Source organism: Pipistrellus kuhlii, unplaced genomic scaffold, assembly GCF_014108245.1.
Source record: "Pipistrellus kuhlii isolate mPipKuh1 unplaced genomic scaffold, mPipKuh1.p scaffold_m20_p_3, whole genome shotgun sequence".
In the NCBI taxonomy this organism is placed as follows: domain Eukaryota; kingdom Metazoa; phylum Chordata; class Mammalia; order Chiroptera; family Vespertilionidae; genus Pipistrellus; species Pipistrellus kuhlii.
The window spans coordinates 56076472-56103604 of record NW_023425529.1 but is presented as its reverse complement, the minus strand read 5'-3'; the positions used below and the strand labels follow the sequence as shown (position 1 = coordinate 56103604).

The 27133-nt window shown below is 39.6% G+C and overlaps 1 protein-coding gene and 1 long non-coding RNA gene across 2 annotated transcripts in view; both read left to right on the top strand.

Moving 5' to 3' along the window:
• The window catches only part of GRIP1 (glutamate receptor interacting protein 1), a 658373-nt gene that overhangs the window by 232827 nt on the left and 398413 nt on the right, over positions 1 to 27133 (top strand). The window lies entirely within an intron of this gene.
• On the top strand, positions 365 to 26320 carry LOC118728637. Its single transcript, XR_004990952.1, has 4 exons — positions 365 to 376; positions 2958 to 2969; positions 20258 to 20262; positions 26103 to 26320. It is a non-coding gene; the product is annotated as an uncharacterized LOC118728637 (long non-coding RNA).

Below are 27133 nucleotides of genomic sequence, written 5' to 3'. Positions count from 1 at the left end.
TAGATCCTAGTCATAGTTAAAAATATGTACCGAACACCGTACTGTACTCCAGGGACTTTGCCAAGCTCCTTGCTCGTGTTAACTCAATTAGTTTTCGCTGTGGCCCGTTTGATAGCTGGGGACCCAGGCTGCGAGAGGTTAAGTAACTTGTCAAGAAAACAGGGAAATCTGCTTTGAGCCTGCTCCTTCCCAACGGCAGCAGTTGTCTCCACAGAGACCTTAAGTCTTGGAGACAGACAGGCAGCCATGGGTGCAGGCTCTAGGGCAGCTATTTTCTAGTCTCAGTTTGTAAAACCTGTAAGTGGGAGGGTGGAGCAGCTGCTTTGAAGTGTTGTTTATGAGGACACACAGAGAGCATATTTCCTGAGCCATTATGGTTTTGAAATATGTCAGGGGAACCTGACTGGGTCAACGTATGACATTTTGAAAGGAGTGTGGTGAGTTCTACCTTTAAACTCAGGGTGACGGAGTCAAGTCATTCTTTCTCTTGTCCTTCTTGAGAGAAATTGATCATGGAAGATATCCCAAAGTCCTCGAAAATACCAAGAACATTAACATAATGCTAATGTGAATAAATCAACGTGAACTAATTATCATTCCTAGGAAAATAGACCTGAGTGTCACCTTACAGAGGCTCAAGAGCAGCTTCCTGTGCACGTCTGACCCTGGCCTGCTGAAGGGGGTCCTGGGAGGGAGGTGGAGGGCCTGGGTCTGCTCCTTCCTGCACTCCCCACCACCTCCATCAGAACAAAATGGCTTTGATGGTTTTTATACGTTGAGAATTTCAAAATTTTTTAAAAGTAATTCTGGTGGTGGTATGTTTGATTTTTTTTTTGAGTTTGAAAAAATCATGCTTCAGAAAACATGCTGGGCTGTATTTCTTTCGAAGTTGAATAAAAGTCTTTGTAAGAGCAGTGCTAGTAACTGGTGGAAAGAAGGCGGTCATTTTTGTTCAGCCTACCACAGAGACACAGGGAAAACTATGGGATTGGGGGCCTCTTTCAGAAATGGTGAAGATGATTCAACCAGCTGCTATGTGTCAGACCTTTGATACCCTTCGTTGAATATTTCTGTGAGCAAGAAAGAGCACTCTTAGGAGGCATTATAGGAGCAACTGCAAACACAAATAAAAACAAATGAAACCCCTCCCCTTCCTATGGTTCCCATCTAGCAAAGGAAATAGAAAACACACTTGGAAAGGATCCGAATGTGTGAGGGAGACAAAGAAACAGAGAGACTTCCCTGCCAAAGGGCAGAAAGGCAGAAGGCTGCACCAGCAGTCTGCAGAAGGCGCTCTCAGAAGGCTTTCTCACCTGAGGAATAGTTGGGAGTGGAGTTTTGAAGAAAATATATTAACATAATTTTCATTGCAAAAGAGAGATAAAACTCATGACATATAAAATAAAAATCAGATTAAAAAACTGTAGGGATAAATGATACTTGATTCCATTTTTTACTTATCTAAAATGAGATAATGGTTATTTATGAGTGTGTTTTGAAAATGTAAAAGCTATGGGGATGTGAAGTGTTGATTATTAATAATGCCGGTAATCTCCAAATCATATTATTTAAGTACTACACATCAGTAGTTAGACAATGGATGGCATGGCTTTACACTCTGAAGGGCGAGCTCAAGGTCAAGAAGCCAAGTATCAGTTATATTCATTAGTTCTTTTTAGTATAACTTTTGGCAATGTCTTTAATCTTGTACTCTCACATATGACATTATCCATAATTGTGATATTGTCATCTAATGTTCACAAGAACTAGTTTGAATTTATTAAAGCTTGTAGAAAGAGTGGTGTTGACTGAATATTAAGCTAATTGTCTCACCACAATGCTGGTAAATTATATCATCTTGGGACTAATATTTGGTCCATTTTTGACTCTGAGAATTGGAACACTAGAACCAGACACACTGTGTACTATGCTTATGTATATATTTGTATGAAAAGGAATCTATGAAAGTTTGAATTATAGCCAGATGTATATCTGGCTCTCACAACCATTTCAAAATAATGCATTGAAAGAATCAGTACTCATTTAATGGGTGGGAGGAATGGAATAGAAACTTTTTCATTTAAAAATTAATTCATTCTTCTCTTTCACTAAAAATTAATTTGGTTGCTGAAACCGGTTTGGCTCAGTGGATAGAGTGTTGGCCTGCAGACTGAAAGGTCTCGGGTTCAATTGAGGTCAAGGGCATGCACTTTGGTTGCAGGCAAATCCCTGGTGGGGGGTGTACAGGAGGCAGCTGGCCTATGTTTCTCTCTCATCGATGTTTCTAGCTCTCTATCCCTCTCCCTTCATCTCTGTAAAAAAAATCAATAAAATATATTTTTAAAAATTAATCTGGAAAATATTAAAATAGATGAGTGTAGCTGACAGATTCTTGAGATGGCCTCCACATCTCTTGCTCCTGGTATTCATACCGTTGTGTGATTCCCTCCTCTTGAGTGTGGACAGGAGCAGTGGCACACTTCCAACCACTAGAACATGGCAAAATGATGGGATATCTATCTAATAATCTATACTAATTAAAGGGTAATATGCTAATTAGACTGGGAGACCTTCTGGGAAACCTACTGAAAGTCCTTCAGGACAAAGCCATGGTGGTGGGGCCAAGGCATAGGCAGTTAGGGACGATCAGGCCAGCAGGGGAGGGCAGTTGGGGGTGAGCTGGTGGGGGCGGGGGAAGGGGTGGGCATTTAGGGGTGATCAGGCCGGCAGGCAGAGTAGTTAGGGGCAATCAGGCAGGCAGGCAGGTGAGCAGTTAGGAGCCAGCGGTCCCGGATTGTGAGAAGGATATGTGACAGGGATCAGGCCTAAACCTGCAGTCAGACATCCCCTGATGGTCCCAGATTGGGGAGGGTACAGGTCGGGCTGAGGGATACCTTCCCCCCTCTCCCCCCCCCCCCCCCCCCCCAGTGCATGAATTTCATGCACTGGGCCACTAGTAGTGATTATATGTATGTAATTATGTTTTTATTATATAAGATTGTAGTAGTATCTGTCATACTGCTCTCTCTGTCTCTCTTTCCCCTCCCTCTCCTCTTCCTGTGTTTCTCACTGTTCATTTTAAAGAGGCATGCAGCCACAGTGGGGAACACTATAGCAAGGGACTCTAGGCAGCCTCTACACACTGAGGGCAGTTAGGAATATCAAGAACTTAATTCTGCCAACAGCCTGAGTAAGCTTGGAGTGGACGCTTCCCCAGTTGAGTTTCAGATGAGAACTCAGCCACATGGATTGCAGCCTGTGACACCCTGAGCAGAGATCCCAGCTAAACATTGCCAGGTCTCCTGACTCACTGATACTGTGAGATAATAAATGGGTGTTGTTTTATGCTACTTAATATGGATATTATTATGTAGCGACAGATATTGATACAATGAATTTGGATTTTGCTTACCACAAGGAAGGGCGTTATATAGGTATGGTTTTAAATAACTCCTAATTATTTTGGAAAATATAGAATATATTCAGGTTGTATATTGTTTATATATTGATTTTCTTCTACTTATACTCCCATAGTCTCCTTTATGCATTAGAAAAACAAACACTGAACATATCGAATGAATTATTTTGAAAGGAAGTGTTAAGCTTATATATTTAGAACTTGAGAATTCTTCTCACCTTCACCCCAATTTTAACTCAGTTCAAAAGTATTTTGGGATAATAAAAACTCTGAATATTAGTTGACGGTTTATTTTTTTTCATCTTAATCAAATTTTTTTTTAATTCCAGAAACATCAGATGCTTTTTAACAAATTTAAATTCATTTTTTTCCATGAAAAATGAAAAAAAAAGATTTTTTATTATTAGTTATTCAAAAGGCATTTCCATCATTTTATCACATCATCATCAGCAGGAGGGTAACAGCTGACATTTATTGGGTGCTGATTACTTGCGACAATCTCCACAACAGCTATGGGTACTATCATTATGCCCATTTTATAGATGAGAAGTTGTGAGATAGAGGGGGGTAGTGTCTTAAAGTCTCATCTTCAGCAACTGGCCAAGTAAAATGGCAATCAAGCCAATTTAAGAACTAAGATTTTACTACTTACTAATCCCTGGAAATAAGGGTGGGGGTTTCTAGCATACTAGGTTCCCAAGACAAAAGGCAGTGAATTCCCTTTGCTTATATTGTGTGTATAATATGATCACACATATTTTTAAAATATATTTTATTGATATTTTTTACAAAGAGGAAGGGAGAGGGAGAGAGAGTTAAAAACATTGATGAGAGAGAACCATCAATCAGCTGCCTCCTGCACACCCCCCAACTGGGGATGTGCCCACAACCAAGGTAGATGCCCTTGACCAGAATTGAACCTGGGACCCTTGAGTCCGCAGGTCAACACTCTATCCACTGAGCCAAACTGGTTAGGGATGATCACACATATTATAAGCATTTTCTGTATTTAACTTCTCATGCCTTGTGTGTAGTCACAGAGGAAAAGGTAATAATGGCAATGCTGTAAGAATGCATGTTAAATGAATTGCAAAGCAAAAATGTGCAACACGACTCAATTTACTAATACTTATGAATGTGTTCTCACATTCCTCAGGTACTTACTATCTACCATGTCTTGCATTCTTTTCCATTGGTTTCTTCCTTTTTAGGAAATACCATACATACATACTATGACTGATTATTCTTCTTGACAATGAAGAATAGTATAAATTGAAAATCTTGCCAAAGATTTAGAGTTTCATGACATTGATAAAGAGATGTGGTCAAACAACTCAAATCTAAAGATACAATTGGACTAGTTACAAATGGAAGATGAAAAATAGACAAGAGTAGTGTAATATAGGCTTCTAAAGTGAATGCTTTATCTATCAAGGGATTAAGAAAGGCTTTTGGGAAAACTGATAAAACCCTTGAAAACATTTACAAAAATGAACACTTGTTTTAGACTGGGCTGTGAAAGTCCAATATGGAGTCCAATATAAAGTTAACATTTGCTATCACACAATTTTGTTCTATGGTATAAATTTCAGTAACATTAAAAAAAACCTCTTCTAAAAATAATAAAAATGAATACTTGATTATTTTGGTTCATTTTCCCAAGCCTTGTTATTTCTGCTCTATACCATGACATTTATCTTCTGTTTTAAGTGGATTCACTATGAGTTGCCTCTCCTTGGTACCAATTATCGTTGAATAATCGCCCACTTGTGCTTCCTGTAAAGCACGGTTATTTAACTCTTGATGGGCTTCTCATTGTTGGGCAAATTGGAGGAGAAACTGAAAAACCACTTGTCAGAGGGATTTAGCTTGATGGGGAGAAAGTGGTGCTTGGACCTGATGACCTTCAAGACCACTCGCATGCCAAAGCCCCCTGAAATCCTTTAAGCTGTGTCAACCCAAAAAGTAGAAGTGCCTGGTGCCATTCAGGGAATGACTGGTCACGTGAGTCCTAGTGTAGAGGCTTCATGCTATGAAGGGGAGGAGTTTTATTTGTGTTTACAGTTGCACCTATAATGCCTCCTGAGAATGCTCTTGTGCACAGAGGTACTCAACAAAGGGTATCAAAGGTCTACCCTAGGCTATTATTGCAACTGTGGAAGACACTGAGGCAGTTCTGGAAGGATTACAGCATTCAGCAGCACATGCTGTGTCTTCACGCATCTTTCTTTTCTGTCCAGCATTCCCCTTTAACATCCCCAAAACAGCCTCTCTGTGAGAGTGCCCTTCAAACAACTCTTCCTTCTTTACTTCACACATATGTGTATGCATTTGTGTGCGTACATCTGATCTTCTGGTTCATGTTTAAAATGCCTTATCCTTCTAGTGTTGAGGGACTGTTTTCCACCCACTTAGGTCATGGGATACTCAGGGCACCTCTGTCATGGTTACATTATGGAAAGCATTGCTAATGCTATTTACGATTGAAAATGTGTCAGGCTTGTACAGAGAGGGAAGCACAGGCCCCAGGACAGCTGGAGCCATTTCTGTGTCCTCTCCCAGAGAGGACAGGGCTATCAGCAGGATTAGAGCTGGTGTCACTTGGGAATCACGGGTCTCCCTGTTTCAGAAGCATGGAGGCCATTGCATTTTCTTATCTACACATAGTCCAATTGCTAAGAAATTTAGTTCACTCATGGCAGTGAAGAGCACATGGAAAGTGCTGGTGTTTGGATCCAGGACTTGTGCTGCCCACCGGAAATTCTTTCAGAAATACTTCCGTAGAAGCTGGCACCCATGAGTGCTGTGAGTTAAGTGGCACAATTCTCAGGTTGAGGAAAGCATTTGTACAGAAGAATGATTCTGTAGAATTACAACTGGTGTTTACTGATTAAATACTTGATCCCAAGTCTTGCTTCTAATATTTTTAAAGTACAAAATCTTAATTTTTTTCCTGTAGAGATAAATACATGTGATTGCTAAGTACCAAAGCTTGTACTAAATAATGATGGAGAAAGATGAATCTTAATGGAGGTATAATTTTCTTATAAACCAGTACTTAGCAAAAGAAGCTTTAAATGATCATTGATCATTTTTATCATGAAAATGTTAATGTGCAAAGCACTTGACTAGACATTATTGGGTAATTAACCAAATAGAAATGTTGAAATCTCCATGCTCAAAAAATTTTAATCTCCCAAACAAACGCAAAGGCAGCAACTTGAGAAACATTACCAAAATGTACAAGTAGCATACAACTGCAAAAACAAAAAACAATTCTTTGCAGCACTCTCTTAATTTCCTAGGACATTTTGATAGTCAAAATGCTTCTTATGTCTGAGGATATATAATCAGGTAGTTGTAAAATTTTTGGAGGCACCAAGCACATAATATCATATTGTGTAGTCCCCTCATTTTCCAGATGAGAAAACAAGTCTGGAGAGGGAAAGTCATTTCCACAGCTGTGCAGTGAGTTAGCAGGCTCTGCTGGAACCAGAAACCAGGTCTGCTCTTTGGCAGGAGACATATTTCTGCATCACTAGCTTTGACTGTGTACGTGGAATGGGTGGACTGACCTTAGAACCTTTCACTGGAATGCTGAGAAACTACGGTTTTGTCAGCCAGGAAGCCTTATAGGTGAAAACAAGAAAATGGAACGCCAAAGCCACCTTCTCCCAGGCATTGGGCTGGCTTCTAGGTATGTTGCAATGGGGCTTCTGGGACTCGTTGAATCACTTACAGTCAGGCTAATTAATTTCTCCCTAGCCCACCCACATGTTTCAACTGCATGATGCTTTCTGAATACCAAGCATTTGAAAAGAAAAGGAGACACATTTATTTGGATGTTACACACACCCACATAAAAGACAGATATGGCGCCCGCACTCAGCCGTTATTCTCTCTCCGGCCCAGTGTGCGAAGTGCTCATCATTTGGGTTTTCCTCCCAACGTGGATGGGGTTGGCCAGGGATGTGGCGCACACAACCCCTTCTAGATCACAAACACTGGGGAGATGTTTGCAGTTCGTTGAGATGTACGCAGAAGTGACCCTCATTCTGATGGGTGTCCACACCTCATTTTCTGCCCATTCCTTTCCATCAGAAGCCACCTGCTTCCACAAGACTACAGTCCTGTACCACATCATAACGGGCTCATCCATCGACGACGATGATGATCTCATGAAATTTCCTGTTGCCCGGTGAAGTGGTGGCCATTGTAAGGTCGTAGCACAGCGCATTGCTCACATGTTTGTGATCCTGCTGAAGCAAACAAACCTGCTGCGCTGCCATCGTGTTAAAGAATAGCAGGCATGGTTAAGTGTAGGACCTAATGCTTGGGAATGAAGATAAGCAGCTATGTTACTGGTTTATGCATTTACCATGCTGTGCTTTTCATTGTCATTGTAGAGTGTACTCTTTCTGCTTCCACAGGAAGAAAAGTTGGCTGTGAAACACTACGCTGTGTTACACCGGCTCAAACATTGCATGTTTACCAGGTCTCTTGATTGCATCATTTTCCCTGGTACTTGCCTTAATCTCGTGTTTTATTCATTATGGACACTTAGCATACAAAATCCACTCCTAATGTTGCCAGTAAGAGGCCAGGTGAAGTGATTGATCTGAAAACTAAAACAAAAGTGACTAAGGACTAAGGTGGAAAACCAGTGATGTATGGCTCACCAGTTAGACACATCCCATTCTACCAGAGCTACAATCTTAAAGAACAAGAACATGGTTAAAATGTCTGCTTTGTTGAAGGAAACAAGACTAACAAAAATTTGAGAAGGGCCTATATCAGAGATGGAATGACCTCTAATGACCTGGATTGAAAACCAGACACAGCTGAAACCGGTTTGGCTCAGTGGATAGAGTGTCGGCCTATTGACTGAAAGGTCCCAGGTTCGATTCTGGTCAAGGACATGTACCTTGCTTGCGGGCACATCCCCAGTGGGGGCTGTGCAGGAGGCAGCTCATTGATGATTCTCTAATCGATGTTTCAAGTTCTCTATCCCTTTCTTTTCCTTTCTGTAAAAAAATCAATAAAATATATTAAATAAATAAATAAATAAATAAATAAATAAATAAATAAAATAAAATCTCCTACAGGATCTTTATTTTTAAAAAAAGGAAACCAGACACAGAAGCATATCCCTCTGGGCACCGTGTCTCTCACGGCTAAAGCGAAACATTTGTGATGTTGGAAAAGACGATGGGGCCAAGGATGATGTTGAATTTCCTGCTAGCTCTGGGCGGTTTAAACGATTCCAGAATCATTATCCATTACACAATGTGAATGTCAGTGGTGAGTCTGTGAGTGCCGATGTGAAGGTAGAAGAATTTCCAGGCATTCTAGATAAGCTGCTTGTGGAGGGAAACTACTTTTCAAAGCAAATAGCCAATACAGATGAAACCTTTCTATTCTGAAAGCAGAAGCCTGAAAGGACTTTTACCCATAAGGAGGCTAATTCACACCAGATTGCAGGGCTGTTCCGGGCAGGAAAACAGACTTGCTTGGGAGCAATGTTGCCAGCGACAGACTAAAACCCTTTGTGAGCTGGCACCGTGAGAACCCAGGCCTTCAAGCGTGTCAGTGAGCACACACTGCTGTGTACACCAGCAACAGTAAGTCACGGTGACCCAGGCCCTCTTCCATGAGCCCCTCTGAACTGCTGTGTCAGTGAAAGGGGGGCACTGTTTGGAGAGGAATGTACCTTCAAGATTTTGCTTATTGTCGATAATGCTCCCAGACATCCTTCTTTTATTGATGATCTTCATCCTGATATCAAATTGGTGTCCCCCCTCTCCTCCCCAAACCTCCAAACACCTTTTAGACTCAACCAATGAATCAAAGGGTTGTAGCAGCTTTTAAGAACTGTGACCTGATGATCTTGCCGAGACTATTATTGCAATTGCAGAAGACACAGATGCAATGCTGGAAGGATTACAGCATTTCACACTGCATCCAGAGACTGGCCTGGCCTGGGGTGCTGCCCCCAAGGAGTGTATGCATGGCCTCTGGAAGAACACACACAAGAGGTTATCCAGGACTTCAAAGGATTTGCCAAGGGTCAGGGGGTTGCAAAAACCAACAAGTTTTTGGTTGAGATGCCAAATAACTTCAACCTGGGCATGGATGAGGGCCTAGAGATGGTTCCTGAGGAGTTGTTGGAAATGGAACAGGAATGCCTGTTTGAAGAAGCAGCAAGAAGGGAAAGAAAAGCACCCAAGGAGATTCAGTTCGGCAGAAGTTTTTGCAGACTTCATCTAGCTCTTTGAAAAGTTTGAAAACATGGACTCCCAAAACGAAAAGTTTTAATTAATAGAACGAACTAGTCATCTGCTTATAAGCAAATCTGGGATTGAAAAAAAGAAATGAACTGAGCTGAAACCGTTTGGCTCAGTGGATAAAGTGTCAGCCTGCGAACTGAAATGTCCCAGGTTCGATTCCCATCAAGGGCATGTACCTTGGTTGTGGGCACATCCCCAATAGGGGGTATGCAAGAGGCAGCTGATGGATGTTTTTCTCTCATTATGTTTCTAACGCTCTATCCCTCTCTTCCTCTCTGTAAAAAATCAAAAAAAAATATATTTTTTTAAAAAAGAAATAAACGAACTGAACTAACTACATGGCATATTTCTGAAGAATGAGTCACCTTCTCAAAAGGAGCCTCAGGCAGGTCCTCCAGGAGGTGATTCAGAAGAAGACATTGTTATCACAGGAATGCCAGCTCCATGTGTTACTGTCCCAGCTGACTTTCCAGTGGGTCAAGACATGCAGGGAAAACAGTAACATAGATGGTCCTGACCCCATGTAGGCCTAGGCCAGTGGTCAGCAAACTCATAAGTCAACAGAGCCAAATATCAACAGTACACGATTGAAATTTCTTTTGAGAGCCAAATTTTTTAAACTTAAACTTCTTTTAACACCACTTATTCAAAATAGACTTGCCCAAGCCATGGTATTTTCTGGAAGAGCCACACTCAAGGGGCCAAAGACCCGCATGTGCCTCGCAAGCCGCAGTTTGCCGACATGGGCCTAGGCTGAAGTGTGTATATGTGTTTACAAAAAAGTTAAAAATAAAAAAGAAAATTATTAATCGAAAACAGCTTATAGGTAAGGGTATAAAGAAAGAATATTTTATATGATTGTACAATGTATTCATGTTTTAAGCTATTACAAAAGGGTTCAAAAGTTTAAAAAATTAAAAAATTTATAAAGTAAAAGAGTCACAGTCAACTAAGGTTAATTTATCACTGAAGAAAGGAAAGCTTTTTAAAATAACTGTAGTGTAGCCTAGTGTACAGGTTTATAACATCCACAGGGGTGTCCAGCAATGTCCCAGGCCCTCACATTCACTCACTACTCACCGCCTCGCCCAGAGCCACTTCTAGCCCCGCACATTTCATGCATGTTATGTGCTCTATACAGATGTGCTGTTAAAAAATCTTTTATACCACATTTTTACAGTAACTTTTCTATATTTAGATACACAAATACTTAACAATTGTGTTACGATTGCCTACAGTATCCAATACAATAACATGCTGTACAGGTTTGCAGCCTGGGAGTAATAGGCTGTATCATCTAGCTGTGTGTAGTAGGCTCTATCATCTAGGTTTATGTAAGTGCACCCCATGGTGTTCACACAACCACAGACTCGCCTAAGGATGCTTTCCTTAGAGCATATGCCCTTTGTTAAGAGTTGCGTGACTCTGCTTCAGAAGCGGGGCACTGCTGATTGTCTCAGTGGTTTACTTTTTATCAAAATGCAGAAGAGTGAATATGTATAGGAGAGATGTCTAATTACTATTAATTTAATTTCCCCAGGGAGACCAGTTAGCACCATTAAAATTTAAAACATAACTTTGGCTAAATTATACTGACAAGGGTAATGTTTTTATTTCTGTAGGCTGACATTTGTTTCACTTTTTCTCAACGTAGGTAAGAAAATAACAATCTAAAAAAATATTCTTTATTTCTTATGTCAGAAAGCAAGAATTCAAGGAAGAACCAGAATTATTCATGTCATCGTGCTTCTGAATTGAGTGCTCATGGCACCCATAAAGAAAACCATTATCATTGACCTTTATTCACCCATAATTTTCTATCTTTTGGTTGAGATTCAAAGTCTTTAGCAACATTTTTATAGTACTCATTATCTTATGATAAATTTTAAAAACAACGTCAATGATAATTTCTCTACCTAGTTTATAATTTTACTGTAAATGCTGGAATAGGATGAGGTTGAATTAGGTGAATAATAAAAATTGTCAGTTTAGTTTGACATTTTAAACATAAAAATCTCAGAAACTACTTTGTACTGACATTGTGAAGAATAGATTCAATATAACAGTGTCTATTATTTAAAAGCTTCCTCTACTAAATGTTTTGCGATTCCTAGCCTAATTCCTGGTGCATAATGCCACTCAATAAATATTTATTAACTGTTGAGGGAATGGTGCAACTTACATTTTTTAACTATATTGTCTTTTTGATACCAGTAACCTATGAATAATACAGTGTAATTACTTACAGAAAGTAAGAAAGGTTGGTTCCTTAATGTTTTAAAATATTGATGTTTCATGTGACAATTCAACATAACTGCCACCTTATGTTATTATATTGTTCTAGTTGATTTTTAAATTTTATTAAAATTTTCACCAGCTGAGTTTATGAACTGAAAGGATTGTAATTGTAGTCTTAGCTTTAAAATCACCAGAAGAACAAGGTTTTGATACGTTTGTAACAATTCAGAGACTACCAACAGAAAACCACAACAGTCACACAAAAACTAATGCAGGCAGACCTGGTAACTGAGGTGGGTGGCCAAGCAAAGGGCTTCCTCTCCCAGTTCATCTAGAAACAGCTGTAGACAAAAATTTTAAATAAGAAATTTATTCTTTCTAAACTAAATACATGTAAAAGGCATTAAATTGTTAGCATTTATACATCTGAAATTATTAAAGCTTTAAGTTGCACTTAGTTTTGTTTTTTTGAGAAACCCTTTTTAAGAGCTTGGAAAACATAATAGAAAACCAAGCCACTTACCTCTTTTTATCAGAAGTGATTGTGTGCAGCAGGGTCTCACAGTGTAGTCCACAGACCCTGGGTGTCCACATTATTTGCTGTTACCCTATGGTGCTGATTTAGCATCAAGTGTAGTAGTCTTCATTATATTCTTCACCACCGTACAATTGCAATTAAAACAAAAAGCAGGTTTCTCTTAAGAGTGTTTTTAATGAGACGATAAACATAGTTTTAATAATCTATATTATGAAATGGGAAGTACTGTTAAAGGTCTCCTGTGGTATACCAAAGTAGTGTGGCTGTCTCAGGAAAAAGCAGTTGGATTGAATTGGGAACTAAACTAACTACTTTCCTCATGGAATAACACTTTGTTTTTGAAAGAATTGATAAGCAACCTATGGCTTATCAAACGTGGGCATTTAGCAGACATTCTCTTGAAAATGTATGAAATGAACCTACTTCTTCAAAGATAAAATAGGTAATATTTTTATCAAAGATAAAATATGAGCTTTAAAGTGAAAATTTGAAGTTTGGGACACTTGTATCCACCATCTTGGGCTTGACAGCTTTCCAATATTGTTGACTTTGCCAATAAGATCAGTGGTGATAATGAATGCTATGCTTTTATCTGGTATAATGAGACATTAAGGTTTGGAAGACCTCATAACTCATTGAACCCCTTATTTTCCAAGTGAATGAATGATGTTACAAAAGCATACATAAAAACCTATTAAAAAATGTAACATAGCTAATGGATTGTAATGTATAGTAAAAGATACAGAAAGTTTGACAAAGTTTCAGATTCCACATTGCAAATAAGAAAGTAATTAAGAAATTCAACTTCCGTTTAATTATGGTGTTATATCAAAAAAGAATATCCTCTATCATCTGAAGAGGCTATTAAAACGCTTCTTCCTTTTCTAACAACGTATCTGTGTGGCTTTGGATTTTTGTTGAATGCTTTGAACAAACAACACATTGCAGCAGGTTATATGTAGAATCTGACATGAAAATTCAGCCTTATCTTATTAAGCTACACATTAGATTAATAAAATTGTAAGACAGTGCTAACTCACTAAATTTGTTTTTGGAAATATAGTGGTTTTTCATAAAATTTGTTATTTATATTAACATGTAATGGTTTTTAATATTAATGCAAGGTTTTACATTAACATGTAATGTTATTACATTAACATGCTATCTATCTATCTATCTATCATCTATCTATCTATCTATAAAACCCTCATATACAAATAGACCCAACTGCTGAACAACCAGTCACTATGATGTGTGCTGACCACCAGGTGGTGCATGAGGAATATGGTGGGCATCAGCAGCACAGTATGGAACATGGTGGGCATTGGCCATGTGGGATGGTAGGCAGGGGCACCAGATTTGCCATCCGGGCAAGCATCTGGTGGTTAGTGAAAATTTTTTGCTCCTGCTGCAGTCCTGCTGGCTGCTCACAGCTGCTGCCAGCATCCAGTGCCACCCCTATCGCTCAGCGCCATAAGCAGGTGCGAATAGCAGCTGCCAGCTCCAATCGCCCCTCGGGGCTTCACCACCTCCCCTTGCTCCTAAGGGGTGATTGGGGTAGTAGCCACTTCTTGCACCCACTGCAAGAGATAACCCTGCTTGCATCCACTGCCAGCGCCATTCCCGCTTGGACCTGCTGCTGGTGCCCAGCGCCCATTCCAATTGTTTGGCACTGTCAGCGGGTACGAGCAGTGGCTGCTGGCCCTGATTGCCCTGAGGGCTTCTTCACCTTCCCCTGCTCCTGAGGTGTGATCAGGGCAGCAGCTGACTCTTGCATTCATTGATGGCACCAGCCCCACTCGCTCCCTCTGCTGGCACCAGCCCCAATTGCTCTGCACGGTTAGCTGGTGCCAGCTCCATCAACACATGAGCTGCAGTGGCGGGAGCAGGGCTGCTGGCAGACAGGGGACTGGGGGTCATGGAGGGAGGGGCCTGGCAGGGGCGTGGAGGATAGACTGAGACCCACCCCTTGCCCATTGCAGCATTGCAGTTCACAGTTCCTTTCAAGGTGCAGGAATGTGTGCACTAGGCCCCTAATTTTTTTTTTTTTTAAATACATTTTATTGATTTTGTACAGAGAGGAAAGGAGAGAGATAGAGAGCTAGAAACATCGATGAGAGAGAGTCATCGATCAGCTGCCTCTTGCACACCCCCTACTGGGGATATGCCCGCAGCCAAGGTACATGCCCTGGACTGGAATCGAACCCGGGTCCCTCAGTCCCCAAGCCGACGCTCTATCCATTGAGCCAAACCGGTCTCGGCAAGGCCCCTAATTTTTAAATAAATTAGTAATATATTTTCAAATTGTTTTATTTTTAATATGGCTAAATATCAATAGGTATAACTAAAAAGCCTTTTTATTATCTCAATAACCTTTAAGAGAGTAGCATTCTTGAAAGCAGAGTTTAGAAACTGCTGTAAAGAAGTCCACAGGAAAAGCATACATGGTGGTGAAGTAAGTTTGTTCCCTTTCAGACAGTTATGATGTACAGTGGCACAGTGATATTATAGAAGTTCCAAGATGTCCTACAGCTGAGAAACATGCTTAATTTTGTTTATTTTGATGTTTCTCAAACTCTTGGGAAAAATCCTGTTTTTACTTGGAGGAATAGACTATTTGTGAGAAGTAATACTTCACTTTCATCTCACTTCAAAGATGTTAAAAGGTTAGTATATTGCACATTTTATATCTTTTTAAGGTTAAATAATATTTAATTGTCTGTATACGCATTTTCTTTTTTCATTTATCTGTCAAAAGACACTGAAGTTGTTTCCATGTCTTGGTTATTGTGACTAGTGCTGCAGTGAATATGGCAGTGCTAATATCTCTTTGAAATCCTGATTTCATACATTTTGGATAAAGACCCAGAGTTGCTGGCCCTGATTGCCCTGAGGGCTTCTTCACTTTCCCAGATAAAGACCCAGAGTTGCTGGGTCACATGGTAGATTCATTTTTTAGTTTTGGAAGAAACTTCATATTGGTTTCCATAAGGGCAGGACAAGTTTGCATTCCCATTGACAAGTTTCAGTTATGTAGGATGAATAAGTTGTGAGGATATTCTCTACAATATTGTGCCTTATAGTTAATAATATTGTATTGTAAATTTAAGAATTTGTCAAGAGGGTAGATTGCATGCTAAGTGTTTTTACCACAGTAAGATAAAAATTCAATATTACTATAAATATTACAGCTCTCAAGTTTAGTATATAAATGCTGACACCCTAATCATGAAGCAAATAACATAATATGTAAGGAGAATAAGTGGCTGAGGTTCTAGTTTTGTTTTGTTTTTTTTAAAATATGTTTTATTGACTTTTATTTTTTTTAATATATTTTATTGATTTTTTTACAGAGAGGAAGGGAGAGATATAGAGAACTAGAAATGTTGATGAGAGAGAAACATTGATTAGCTGCCTCTTGCACACCCCCTACTGGGGATGTGCCCACAACCCAGGTACATGCACTTGACCGAAATCGAACCTGGGACCTTTCAGTCCGCAGACCGACGCTCTACCACTGAGCCAAACCGGTTTCAGCAGGTTCTAGTTTTTGTTTGTTTGTTTGTTTTGTTTTTGTTTGTTTGTTTGTTTTTGTGTGTGTGTGTGTTATGTTTTCAAGATTTTATAAGAACTTCAAAAACTTTCCCATTTGAATTTTTATTTCTCGTCATTCAGGAAATTTGCATATAGGATACATATAAGGCTGTTAATGTTACTATAATCATCTGAAAATTCTAACACATCTCTAACGAAAGGTGTTGAGCTATATTTTAAAATCGTAGTTCCAAGTTTTGTTGTTTACATAAAATACACCTGCATGGTTTGTTGTAAAAGGAAAGGATTTGAGGAGTCATATGAAGTTTATTTCCAATACTGAATCCATAATTTATTGTCTTTAGTGGGTTAGTTTAAGAGTCAGCCACATATAAAATGAGATTGTCAAACCTTCCTCACTAGGTTGTTGTACAAAGAAAGAGAAATTTCTACAGAGTGCATAGTACAGGAAATGAGTGCCCACTAGAGATCAAGGTCTATGCTAGATTACAGGGAAGTACAAATGGATAGAACACTGCTTAACAGACTTTGAGATCAGTCCCAACAGGTCTCAATTACAACAGAGAATAATAATGCTATAATAAAATAAATGAGGGGAGATAAATTGGTAATCCTCCAATACTCATTCACCCATTCTTTATTAATAGAAACTCCCATGTTCTGGCCAGGCACCTGGCCTTCCAGCTAGAGAATCACATTACCCTTCTTTCCTCCTTTGCACTAAGGTGTGGCCATATAACAGTGGCATGGAGATCAAGTAATATGTGCAACTTATGCATTTGGTTCTTAAAAGGCAACTGTGCTATCTATTTTCCCTTGCCATCGGGCTGAAACTTGGCTATGACAGTGGTGAATCACACCCAGGAGCATGAGGACAGCATACCCAGTCACCCCGATGGTTTTATATGGCACGCTACCTACCTTCTCCCAACCTCTAACCAGCTCAGACCCTAATGTAAGAAATAATTAAGCCATCTGTCTTGGTTAAGCACCCTTACTTATTTGTTAAAACACCTGAACCAGTGTCCTAATGAGCAAAGTAAGCTCAGGATGCTGTCACTCCCAAGTCTAGACCCCTTGGAGGAGTTGGGAGAAGGGGAGCAGAAGACAAGCCTTCCTGAAGGAGGGAATCCCTGACCTGCATGTTTAAGGGTCACTGTGCTTTAAAAAAAAACTCCTCCCTATGTGATTCTGACACTTCTCTCTTATGAACCCTTCCCCTAGAACAGTGGTTGGCAAACTGCAGCATGTGAGCCACATGAGGCTCTTTGGCCCCTTGAGTGTGGCTCTTCCACAAAATACCATGTGGGCACGCACATACAGTGTGATTGAAACTTCGTGGCCCATGCACAGAAGTCTGTTTTCAGCTCCCAAAAGAAATTTCAATCATTGTACTATTGATATTTGGCTCTGTTGACTAATGAATTTGCCGACCACTGCCCTAGAGAATCACTGATGAGATGTCTTATAGTGAGGTATAACTTTTCCTTCTGGAGGCTTGGTGCATGAAATTTGTGCATGGGGGAGGGGTGTATTAACCTGCACCCTCTCCAATCTGGGACATCCCTCCCACAATCCAGGATTGCTGGCTGCCAACTGCTCACCTGCCTGCCTGCCTGCCTGATTGCCCCTAACCTCTTCAGCCTGCCAGCCTGATCACCCTCTAACCACTCCCCTGCCAGCCTCATCAATGCCTAACTGCCCTCCCCTGCTGGCCTGGGTCCCCCTCCCCCCCAATGGCCCTCCTTTTTAGGCCTGATCACTCCCAACTGCCTTCCCCTTCAGGCCTGGTACCTCCAACTGCCCTCCCCTGTTGGCCTGGTTACCCCAACTGCCCACCCTTGCAGTCCTGGACCCCCCACCTCCCCACAACTACCCTCCCCTGATGGTCTGATAGCCCACAACTGCCCTCCCCTCTGGCCATCTTGTGGCAGCCATCTTTGACCACATGGGGACAGCCGTCTTGTGTGTTGGAATGAATGATGGTCAATTTGCATATTGCCATCAAGATCATAAATAGCCAATGTAGGACCTCTTACTTATTTTTAAAATATATATATTTTATTGATTTTTTTACAGAGAGGAAGGGAGAGGGATAGAGAGCTAGAAACATCGAATCATCAATCAGCTGCCTCTTGCAGACTCTCCACTGAGGTGTGCCCACAACCAAGGTACATGCCCTTGACTGGAATTGAACCTGGGTCCTTTCAGTCCACAGGCCGACACTCTATCCATTGAGCCAAATTGGTTTTGACTTACTGATTTTTTTATTTATTTATTTTAACATTTTTTAATAAACTGTCATTGCCCTCCACCAAGAATATAAGCTTCATTAAGCTATGGTCATTGTCTGCTTTTTGTTTTGTTTGATAGCCTCAGTGCAACTGCTCACATAGTAGGCATTCAGCAAATTTTTTTGAAAGAGTCAATGAATATAAGGAGATATACTGTATATGCTTAGTCATTCAACCTACAGTTAAGGTACTTACAGTTAAGTAAATAAGGTACTTACAGTTAAGTAAGCTGATGATTGCAAGGTGATGTGAAGAGCAGATATAATAGGGATAATGAACATATTCTGTGAGTTAAACTTTGACAGCCACCCTATTTAATAAAGAGGTAATATGCAAATTGGTCATCACACCCTCACAAGATGGCTGCCTACAACCGGTAAGGGGATTAGTGAGGGATGACCAAATGACTGAACAAGCAGGCTGTGTGGGGAGCAATGAGGGGCAACCAGGCAGGCACGGGGGAAGTTGGGGGTGACCAGGCCAGCAGAGGGTGCAGTTGGGGGTGATTAGGCTGGCAGGAGAAGCAGTAGGGGGAACTAAGCTGGTGGGGGCGGGCAGGGGTGACCAAAGCTGGCAAGGGGGCAGTAAGGAATTACCAGGCTAGCAGAGGGGGCAGTTAGGAGCAACCAGACTGGCAGGGAGGGGGCAGTTAGGGTGACCTGGCTGGCAGGGGGGCAATCAGGCAGGCCAGCATGCAGAAGCAGGGAAGGATGATCAGGCTGGCATTGGGGGGGGGGGTGGGCAGTAAGAGGCAACTAGGCAGGCAGGCAGGTGAGCGATTAGGAGCCAGTGGTCCAGGATTGTGAAAGGAATGTCCGACCACTGGTTTAGGCTCAGTCTCTAGGATTGGACCTAAATCGGCAGTCAAACATCTCCTCAGGGGTCCCAGATTGGAGAGGGTGCAAGCTGGGCTGAGGGGACCCCCACCTCCATGCACCTATTTCATGCACCAGGCCTCTAGTTACTGTATAAAAATCATTGAATTCTGTTTCTTTAATAATGCCTTACAAAAAGAGTCCTTAGATATCTGTTGTCCCGAGGTGGGTTTTGAACAGGACTTCAATATTAACTACATCACTAAAATAATGACATCACTTTTTTTTTTTTTTTTTTTTTACCAAGAAAACAAATCCATTTTATTTATTTACTTTTCAAGAAGTTTAAATCCTTGAGGGTTACAGCATCATAAGATGGCCCGATGGGCTTAGCAGGAAGATTGCTTCAGAATTTAGCATGAAACATGCCACTGTTTCCATGAGTGCCAGCTCCCTGTTCCCAGATGACTCTGGTTTTGTTCAGTTTGCCACCGGGAGTCACCGCGTTGTTCTTTGCTTTGTACATACGACCAAGAGTGCATAGATAGAATTCAGCTTCATCTTGAACATAAACACCTTCCATTTTAAGAAGAGCTGCGTGCTCCCTCTGGTTCTGTGTGCTCCCTCTGGAGGCCCTGCTTGTAGCCAGCAGGAATGGCCTTGGAGCACAGCCTTCCAGACTTATTTGTCATTACTGAAGTCTTGATCCCAGCAGCTCCACAGGTCCCCAGATAGCAGAAAGAGTGACATTACTTCTTTAAAGTTTGAAGTCACTAGGGTACAGTTCATGAAAAGAAATTTACTCAGTGATGCACCAGTGACATGAAAGAAAAAGTCAATATGGATATGAATAAGTGAGTTAACATTGCCCACTAGCATTAGGTTCAAATCATGACTAAAACTATTACCTTGGGTTCTACAGGATTAAGCTTCCCTACTGGTAATAATGTGCATGACAACTTAAAAAAATCTCTTCAGTTCACAATTGTCAGCGTTAGTGTTTGATTAGTCAAAAAAATATTCCCCTGATATAAAATTGGCATCAATAATTTGCCTTTTTAATCATTTGTGATTGAAAGCTGATACCGTGTAACAATTTTTAAACAGAATAGTAAAAGTTGAACAGAAGATTCTCATATGCTAAGTGGGATTTTGTCATCAAGACTATAAAGTATGCTGAAACCGGTTTGGCTCAGTGGGATAGAGCATCAGCCTGTGGATCAAAGGGTTCAGGGTTCGATTCCGGTCAAGGGCATGTGCCTTAGTTTCGGGCACATCCCCAGTAGGGGGTGTGCAAGAGGCAGCTGATCAATTATTCTCTCTCATCGTTGTTTCTAACTATCCCTCTCTCTTCCTCTCTGTAAAAAATCATTAAAATATATTTTTTTAAAAGACTATAAAGTATACTGACTTTATTTTCCTTGTGTTTAATGTTGTACCTTTATTACATTTATTGAGTAACTGATATATGCAGAACAACAAAATAATTGGCAGTACTAGAAAATGAAACATGTTTAAGTGAAAAGAGCTTCCTCTTTATATCTAATCCAGTAACTCAGGTAAATAAAGTCACCTGGTGCTCTACTGCATTCAGTCCTCATAGTTTCACAAAGCCTGGATAACCTGATGATTTCTTCAATGAAATGTTTTCCTGCTTTCGTTGAAATAAATGCCAACTGTTTAAAGAAATTTGCCATGAAGAAAGGAAAGTGGAAGCATGTTTCTAAAGAAATTTGAATGCAGAAAGAAATACTCATTATTGTTAGAAAACTTTTCCCCTGAACAATTCCTAATTGGGTCTCTAATTTGCTTCTGTCTCATCACTAATTATTTGTGTTGTTTATGAAATAAAGCATAGAGCCACCTGCTCAGTGTAATACTTGCAGCCTAAGTTTGCTAGCCTGCAAATTGATGAATAAACTAAGCCAATTCATCCATCTGTGAAATATTTCAAGGTCGACCAAACATTGGTTACAAGATTTTGAGTTAAAAAGATAGTGGAGGACAGTGCTTATAGTTTGATAATGTTTGCTTACTAAGCGTGAAATGAAATTTAACTGTGGCATGTCTGCATGTGTAAATTTATTGTAGTTGTTTAGACTTCTTGCAAAATGAAATGTCAGGGAGTATTCTGAGATTCCAAATGTTTTAGGCTTCAAAGGACTTGAATAACTGAGGTTTTGCTTTCAGTTTTTTTTTTTGTTGTTGTTTTTTTTTTTTACCATGTATAATTAATTTAGTTAACCAATAACTGAGTGTGGAACGAGCATAGGAAAATTAAAAATTAAAATGTAAAATTATCTTCCAAATTTGAAATGCTAAATGTGTCATCTGAATATTATAGGGACTTGAAAATATGTACAAAGTACTGAATTGATATTTCCCCTGATTTTGTAATATATCATAAATAGATGACTTAGGCAAGTCTCTTGAATCTGCAAGATGTTTGTTATTATTTTTATGCAACTTAGGTTCATTCAAATGTGGGAAAAATTAGTGGTGGTTATGAAGTCTTTTTTTAAAATATATTTTATTGATTTTTCACAGAGAGGAAGAGAGAGAGATAGAGAGTTAGAAACATCGATGAGAGAGAAACATCCATCAGCTGCCTCTTCACACCCCCTACTGGGGATGTGCCTGCAACCAAGGTACATGCCCTAGATAGGAATCGAACCTGGGACCCTTCAGTCCGCAGGCCAATGCTCTGTGCACCGAGCCAAACCGGTTTCAGCCTGAAGTCTTTTTTAGATAATTGTGAGACCTCACAGGATCTATTTAAGCTTCCTATTGATGGTTCTGAACAATATATTACTTAATGGTTTCTATGGCTTGAGAATTCATTCACACTTCCTTCCTCCCTCTATTGCTCTTTTTTACTTGTCCTGCCAGGCTTCTAGAGAACAAGACAAATCCATTTTGTAAGTGGCAAACATTTATTTGTTTATTTATGTTTCCTTGACTGGTTGATTTACCAAAGCATAGCATTTCCAAAAGCTTAGTGTCGTTGTTTTTTTAATCGATTAATTTGGCTCCAGGAACATTTTCTTGGTATTTAAAATAGTTTGTATGGACTCACTGTAGGGTTGTGATGACTAATCTGATTTAACTTTCTCTTCTTTTCCTTCCTCTAAGTGCTTTGCCATGTGATTCATCTTACGCCCGTGACCTTTTTCTCTTAGAGCCATTTCTTAGACCCCAATGACTGGCACACTTGTGGTTTGTTATTGAAGGACTTAAGAGTTGTTGATTTTTTTCTGAGCTGTTTATCCAATTTGGATTAACCTGTGTTCATGCCTCTCTTTTTAACTTTTATTATTAAACCTTTGGCTGGTTCATTCATTTGATTGTGCATTTATTTGCTCAAATGTACCTTACATGCATAGTGTCCAATCAATATTTATCACGCAGTGAGTGTGTAACAAGAGGGGGAGAATTTTGAGTCATCTTTCTATTTGATATTCCGTTAGTTACACGTTTAGTGAAGAGTTTCAAACCTGAGCTTAAAAAGGCTTTTGGATTGTTTGCAGTTCATTTATTGACTAGATAAAATATATTTAACACCTTTAATATGTTAGCTTAATTCATGCCAGCTTGACCAACCTTTATGACTGGTCCTATTTCATATTCTTGCTGAGTGATTTTGGTGTTTAATACACTTTCTAGGAAGGAAACTTTAAAGGTCCTCGTATAATTTAAATAGTATGTTTGCATGAACCGTGAACAGTATGTGCTATCTCATATCACTGATTCATTCATTCGTTCTTTCGTTCATTCAAGAAATGCTTATTATTTGTCTATGTTGTCAGGCCCTGTTTACAACCCAAAGGTAGAGCAGTGTGCATGAGGGCAAAGGCCCCTACTCTCATGGTGTTCATGTTCTAGAGGAGAAGAAACAGATAACATGTAAGTAAGGACATATTCAAAGTAATTTCTGACAGTGAGAAGGGACAGGGTGATATGATGGAAAGTGTGGTGGCTATTTTATAATGGGAGATTTGGGACAGCCTCACCAGGAGGAGACAAGATTTGAGCTGAGACCTAAATAATACAAGAAGACCCATCCATGAAAGCATTTGGGGCCAGTGCATTTGTTGCAGAGTTAGCAGGAAGGATGGCAATTCTGGGCTTGTCATTTTACCACGGACAGGAAGGTCATTCTGAGGAGTAATATGAGAAGATGCTGATGACTTAGGTAGGGACCAGCTCAACTTGGTCTTCACAGGCCCTGATAAGGATTGTGGAGTTTTATTTTATTTTATGTGTCTTAAAGGCACATAGAACTCATTGCAAAAAAAAAATTTTTTTAAGCAGGGAATTGATATCATCTGAAGTATGTTTAATATCATTCTGGTTGTTGTAGGAAAAATAGAGCAAGAGTAGAAATAAGGTGCATAGTTAGAAATAATGCTTACTGGGTTTGGGAGTGGCAGACGGTGGGGCATAGAAAAATCAATATATTTGGGATTATTTTGAAGGTATAGCTGATAAATTGGATGTGGGTCATCTAAAGGAGAGGAATCAAGAATGACTCTGATGGAAGGAAAACAGTGTTTAATAAGATGGGAACAGTGATAGGAGGGACAGCTTTGAGGGCTGTACCCAGAGTTTCTGACCTTGTTATCTTGGAGAAGCCTGTAACACATCTTAGTAGGAAGATGGATATTGCTGTGTGAACCTAGAGCTCAGTGGAGGGATAAAATGAACAGAGGAGCATTCTCCTTTTATTAATGACATGGCACCCATTATAAATTGCACTAAGATACTTTTTATGTTTATTAGCTTCACATCATCCTCCAGCAATGAGATACTTAAAGGCATAATGTACTACATGCCTTTCTGATCCTTAGACTGGAGGGTATTTAGTAAGCCAGTGCAAGAAAATAGGCAAATATTGAGTATTATGTACACTTGCAAAACTAATTTGGTTATTTTGAAAGACTTAGCAACAAACTCTCCACTTCATGTAATTTTTTCTTGAAAAAATAATCCCATAGTTTATATTCTTTTTTAAGCTCTATTTAGTCTTTGTAGAAAAACAAAATAAGAGATTAAAGTTAACCAACTGAGGATAACTTTCTGAATTCTAGCCTTTCCTGATAACATTTAACATTTTGTTGTCATCATGAGGCTAAATCTCTTGATGCGAAACAGAATCAGTGAAACTTAAATAAGTAGACCAGAATTGTTTTCCTTTGGATAGGCCTTTGGGCTTCATGGACTATTGGATTATTCTCCCATAAACCAGAATGCTGGAAACATCCAACTTCAAAAACATCAACCAGGGGTTAAAAATGAATAACATAGAGAAGGCACAATTGGGATTTTTAATGTTCAAAGAAAGAAATAAGGTGTGTGTGTGTGTGTGTGTGTGTGTGTGTGTGTGTGTGCGTGCTTACGAATTAAAGTCAAGCCTAATGTAGATTTCTGTTAAGCAGCCATCACTGATCCTCAGAGTGAAGGGAATCTTCTACAACCTGATCTTAATTTCTGGAGGCCCGGATAGGATTTTCTTCATACGTGCATTATGTGTTAAGATGTGCAGTCTTGGAACATTGGGAATGATGATCGGTGCCCATCATGTTCTGGGACTATTTCCTAGGTGATCACTGGTCTATTTCTGAGGCTCCCTCATGTATATGTAGGCCTACTCACAGCCTAGGGGTGAGTATTCAAGTGGTTGCTATTCGAACTGAGTGAAACCTCAGAAATAATGTAACACTTCATTCTTTGATCTATTCACCCCATCTTTAAACGTGTTGAACATCTACTTCGTGCCCAGCACTGTGCCAGAGCACAAAGATCTAAAAATAGATAAGATATGGCTCCTGTTCTATGTATTTCCCAGTCTAGTCAGAAAGACAGATTTAAAAATAGATGCTTGCAATACAGTGTGAGCTGTGCTAGATAAGTGGTGTCTTAGCATATACTCATGTGGCTGCATTTTGAGCCACCCCTAAAATGATGTGGCTTATGGGCAAGCTCATTTTTATTTTCCCACAAACTGATTTGCACAGAGTCTGCAATTGGGCTAATCAAGGCTGGGTTCAACCTGGCAGGTCAGCTTCAGGCTGCCAGGCATGTTGGTGTGGCTGCAGGCTGTCTGGTTTAGGTCTGCTTGGGGTGGGAGGGTCTCATTCAGGTTCCTCTCCACCTGAAGGGGCAGTGGCTTACTTGGTATATCCTCTTAGAGCCTCACAGAGTGCAAGACAGCAAACTAAACTAGTGTCTTCCATGCCTCCTCTCATGTCCCTGTCTTCTCCGTGGCCCAGTGTGATAGGACACATCTATATTTGCAGTATATAAAAGCTCCCCCACTCTCAGGGAGCAATCTTAGGTAAATCTTGCCTCTTCAGTCATCGCCCAATCAATTATTTATTCATCCATTATTCACCCTTCATTCTATCTTTCCGCTCATCGGACATTGAGCATATAGTAACATGCTCTCCCAACCAAGGATACAAGGTGAAAAGGAGCCACCTCTATATTTAGGCAGTGGTTTCAAACGTTTTTGCACCAAGGGAATTTGAAAAAACAAACAAACACAACATTCTCCCCACAGATTTTTAACTTCACATCCAAAGTTTTTACTATAAAAGGGACCCCTCGTGCACTGTTGGTGGGAATGCAGATTGGAGCAGCCACTATGGAAAACAGTATGGATGTTTCTAAGAAATTTAAAAATTAAACTACCTTGTGACCCAGTGGTTCTACTTCTGAGTATATATCCTAAGAAACCCAAAACACTAATTTGAAAATGTATAGGCACCTCTATGTTCATTGCAGCATTATTTACAATAGCCAAAATATGGAAGCAGCCCAAGTGCCCATCAATAGACACATGGATAAAAAAGCGATGATACATTATACAGTGGAATATTACTTGACCATTAAGAAATGAAATCTTAACATTATGATAGCATGGTTGGACCTAGAAGGCATTAACACATTGCAGACCAGTAGTTTAATTGCTAGCTTTATCCAGTGGCCAGGTAAGTTTCTACAGAATGAATACAAAAAATGTTTTACATAAATGTTAAAGGCACGCCTTAAAATTAAATGCCCATTGCATTTTGAAGTTATCTATTACATGTTCTTACAAGCTAATGCATTTTTAAAGTATGATACTTTGTAAAGCACTGTATAATATGAAAACATGAGAATTCTCATGATCTGTCTGCAATTTAAGCTAAGTGAAATAAGTTAGAGAAAGACAAATACCATATGAAAACCTATTCCAAACACGTGGAATCTAAAGAACAAAATAAATGAGCACACAAAATAGAAACAGACTCATAGATACAGGGAGCAGAAAGTTGGTTCCAGATGAGAGAAGGGGGAGGAGACTGGATAAAAAAGGTGAAAGGATTAAAAAGTATAAATTAGTAGTTACAAATAGTCACGGGGATGTAAAGTGAAGTGTAGGGAATACAGTCAATAATATTCTAATAACTATGTATGGAACCAGGAGGGTACTTGAAATATGGGGCATGATTTTGTAAAGTATATGATTATGTAACTACCATGCTGTACACCTGAAACTAATGTAAACCAATATTGAATGTAAGCTATAATTGAAAAATAAAGTTTTAAAGTGAAGTTTTTCATCATTTATATAATATTTGCAAAATAAATCATTTCTAGCATATTATAAATTTTAAATATACCCATTAGATCACTCAGTTGAATGTATCCAGTGACAACTAATATAGCAGCAATTTGTTTTAATAATTAAAAATTACTGTTAAAGTAGAAAAACTCTCGAAAGATAGTATAGCATGATATTTAAGAGCATAATATATACTTAAATTATGTGGAATAATATTGCAATAACTATGCATGGTGTCAGTTAGATACTAGATTTATGGGATGAGCACTTTGTAAGTTATATAAGTGTTTAATCACTTTGCTGTACACCAGAAATTAATATAATATTGTATCAACTATAATTGAAAAAAGCATAAATACTTTAAAAATTATGTATGTGAGGG